Raw genomic sequence first — 4,767 nt, 5'->3', positions numbered from 1 at the left:
TTAGCCACATTAATTTAATATGTCTCTCGGGCATACGAAATACCTTCAAATCCTTCTAACTTGACTTTTAAAATCAACTAAACACATGTTCTATATCTATATGATATGCTAAATTAATGATTTAAAACCTGGAAACACGAAAAACACCGTAAAACCGGATTTACGCCGTCGTAGTAACACCGTGGGCTGTTTTGGGTTAGTTAATTAAAAACTATGATAAACTTTGATTTAAAAGTTGTTATTCTGAGAAAATGATTTTTATTATGAACATGAAACTATATCCAAAAATTATGGTTAAACTCAAAGTGGAAGTATGTTTTCTAAAATGGTCATCTAGACGTCGTTCTTTCGACTGAAATGACTACCTTTACAAAAATGAGTTGTAACTTATTTTTCCGACTATAAACCTATACTTTTCTGTTTAGATTCATAAAATAGAGTTCAATATGAAACCATAGCAATTTGATTCACTCAAAACGGATTTAAAATGAAGAAGTTATGGGTAAAACAAGATTGGATAATTTTTCTCATTTTAGCTACGTGAAAATTGGTAACAAATCTATTCCAACCATAACTTAATCAACTTGTATTGTATATTATGTAATCTTGAGATACCATAGACACGTATACAATGTTTCGACCTATCATGTCGACACATCTATATATATTTCGGAACAACCATAGACACTCTATATGTGAATGTTGGAGTTAGCTATACAGGGTTGAGGTTGATTCCAAAATATATATAGTTTGAGTTGTGATCAATACTGAGATACGTATACACTGGGTCGTGGATTGATTCAAGATAATATTTATCAATTTATTTCTGTACATCTAACTGTGGACAACTAGTTGTAGGTTATTAACGAGGATAGCTGACTTAATAAACTTAAAACATCAAAATATATTAAAAGTGTTGTAAATATATTTTGAACATACTTTGATATATATGTATATATTGTTATAGGTTCGTGAATCAACCAGTGGCCAAGTCTTACTTCCCGACGAAGTAAAAATCTGTGAAAGTGAGTTATAGTCCCACTTTTAAAATCTAATATTTTTGGGCTGAGAATACATGCGCAATTTTTATAAATGTTTTACGAAATAGACACAAGTAATCGAAACTACATTATATGGTTGAATTATCGAAATCGAATATGCCCCTTTTTATTAAGTCTGGTAATCTAAGAATTAGGGAACAGACACCCTAATTGACGCGAATCCTAAAGATAGATCTATCGGGCCCAACAAGCCCCATCCAAAGTACCGGATGCTTTAGTACTTCGAAATTTATATCATATCCGAAGGGTGTCCCGGAATGATGGGGATATTCTTATATATGCATCTTGTTAATGTCGGTTACCAGGTGTTCACCATATGAATGATTTTTATCTCTATGTATGGGATGTGTATTGAAATATGAAATCTTGTGGTCTATTATTATGATTTGATATATATAGGTTAAACCTATAACTCACCAACATTTTTGTTGACGTTTTAAGCATGTTTATTCTCAGGTGATTATTAAGAGCTTCCGCTGTCACATACTTAAATAAGGACGAGATTTGGAATCCATGCTTGTATGATATTGTATAAAAACTGCATTCAAGAAACTTATTTTGTTGTAACATATTTGTATTGTAAACCATTATGTAATGGTTGTGTGTAAACATGATTTTTTAGATTATCATTATTTGATAATCTACGTAAAGCTTTTTAAACCTTTATTGATGAAATAAAGGTTATGGTTTGTTTTAAAATGAATGCAGTCTTTGAAAAACGTCTCATATAGAGGTCAAAACCTCGCAACGAAATCAATTAATATGGAATACACACGACCATTACATAATGGTTTACAATACAAATATGTTACATCGAAATCAGTTTCTTGAATGCAGTTTTTACACAATATCATACAAACATGGACTCCAAATCTTGTCCTTATTTTAGTATGCAACAGCGGAAGCTCTTAATATTCACCTGAGAATAAACATGCTTTAAACGTCAACAAAAATGTTGGTGAGTTATAGGTTTAACCTATATATATCAAATCGTAACAATAGACCACAAGATTTCATATTTCAATACACATCCCATACATAGAGATAAAAATCATTCATATGGTGAACACCTGGTAACCGACAATAACAAGATGCATATATAAGAATATCCCTATCATTCCGGGACACCCTTCGGATATGATATAAATTTCGAAGTACTAAAGCATCCGGTACTTTGGATGGGGTTTGTTAGGCCCAATAGATCTATCTTTAGGATTCGCGTCAATTAGGGTGTCTGTTCCCTAATTCTTAGATTACCAGACTTAATAAAAAGGGGCATATTCGATTTCGATAATTCAACCATAGAATGTAGTTTCACGTACTTGTGTCTATTTTGTAAATCATTTATAAAACCTGCATGTATTCTCATCCCAAAAATATTAGATTTTAAAAGTGGGACTATAACTCACTTTCACAGATTTTTACTTCGTCGGGAAGTAAGACTTGGCTACTGTTGATTCACGAACCTATAACAATATATACATATATATTAAAGTATGTTCAAAATATATTTACAACACTTTTAATATATTTTGATGTTTTAAGTTTATTAAGTCAGCTGTCCTCGTTAGTAACCTATAACTAGTTGTCCACAGTTAGATGTACAGAAATAAATCGATAAATATTATCTTGAATCAATCCACGACCCAGTGTATACGTATCTCAGTATTGATCACAACTCAAACTATATATATTTTGGAATCAACCTCAACCCTCTATAGCTAACTCCAACATTCACATATAGAGTGTCTATGGTTGTTCCGAAATATATATAGATGTGTCGACATGATAGGTCGAAACATTGTATACGTGTCTATGGTATCTCAAGATTACATAATATACAATACAAGTTGATTAAGTTATGGTTGGAATAGATTTGTTACCAATTTTCACGTAGCTAAAATGAGAAAAATTATCCAATCTTGTTTTACCCATAACTTCTTCATTTTAAATCCGTTTTGAGTGAATCAAATTGCTATGATTTCATATTGAACTCTATTTTATGAATCTAAACAGAAAAAGTATAGGTTTATAGTCGGAAAAATAAGTTACAAGTCGTTTTTGTAAAGGTAGTCATTTCAGTCGAAAGAACGACGTCTAGATGACCATTTTAGAAAACATACTTCCACTTTGAGTTTAACCATAATTTTTGGATATAGTTTCATGTTCATAATAAAAATCATTTTCTAAGAATAACAACTTTTAAATCAAAGTTTATCATAGTTTTTAATTAACTAACCCAAAACAGCCCGCGGTGTTACTACGACGGCGTAAATCCGGTTTTACGGTGTTTTTCGTGTTTCCAGGTTTTAAATCATTAAGTTAGCATATCATATAGATATAGAACATGTGTTTAGTTGATTTTAAAATTCAAGTTAGAAGGATTAACTTTTGTTTGCGAACAAGTTTAGAATTAACTAAACTATGTTCTAGTGATTACAAGTTTAAACCTTCGAATAAGATAGCTTTATATGTATGAATCAAATGATGTTATGAACATCATTACTACCTTAATTTCCTTGGATAAACCTACTGGAAAAGAGAAAAATGGATCTAGCTTCAATGGATCCTTGGATGGCTCGAAGTTCTTGAAGCAGAATCATGACACGAAAACAAGTTCAAGTAAGATCATCACTTGAAATAAGATTGTTATAGTTATAGAAATTGAACCAAAGTTTGAATATGATTATTACCTTGTATTAGAATGATAACCTACTGTAAGAAACAAAGATTTCTTGAGGTTGGATGATCACCTTACAAGATTGGAAGTGAGCTAGCAAACTTGAAAGTATTCTTGATTTTATGAAACTAGAACTTTTGGAATTTATGAAGAACACTTAGAACTTGAAGATAGAACTTGAGAGAGATCAATTAGATGAATAAAATTGAAGAATGAAAGTGTTTGTAGGTGTTTTTGGTCGTTGGTGTATGGATTAGATATAAAGGATATGTAATTTTGTTTTCATGTAAATAAGTCATGAATGATTACTCATATTTTTGTAATTTTATGAGATATTTCATGCTAGTTGCCAAATGATGGTTCCCACATGTGTTAGGTGACTCACATGGGCTGCTAAGAGCTTATCATTGGAGTGTATATACCAATAGTACATACATCTAAAAGCTGTGTATTGTACGAGTACGAATACGGGTGCATACGAGTAGAATTGTTGATGAAACTGAACGAGGATGTAATTGTAAGCATTTTTGTTAAGTAGAAGTATTTTGATAAGTGTATTGAAGTCTTTCAAAAGTGTATAAATACATATTAAAACACTACATGTATATACATTTTAACTGAGTCGTTAAGTCATCGTTAGTCGTTACATGTAAGTGTTGTTTTGAAACCTTTAGGTTAACGATCTTGTTAAATGTTGTTAACCCAATGTTTATAATATCAAATGAGATTTTAAATTATTATATTATCATGATATTATCATGTATGAATATCTCTTAATATGATATATATACATTAAATGTCTTTACAACGATAATCGTTACATATATGTCTCGTTTAAAAATCATTAAGTTAGTAGTCTTGTTTTTACATATGTAGTTCATTGTTAATATACTTTATGATATGTTTTCTTATCATAGTATCATGTTAACTATATATATATATCCATATATATGTCATCATATAGTTTTTACAAGTTTTAACGTTCGTGAATCACCGATCAACTTGGGTGGTCAATTGTCTATATGA

The sequence above is a fragment of the Rutidosis leptorrhynchoides genome, chromosome 3 (assembly GCF_046630445.1).
Source record: "Rutidosis leptorrhynchoides isolate AG116_Rl617_1_P2 chromosome 3, CSIRO_AGI_Rlap_v1, whole genome shotgun sequence".
In the NCBI taxonomy this organism is placed as follows: Eukaryota; Viridiplantae; Streptophyta; class Magnoliopsida; order Asterales; family Asteraceae; genus Rutidosis; species Rutidosis leptorrhynchoides.
This window is presented reverse-complemented; position numbering follows the sequence as displayed.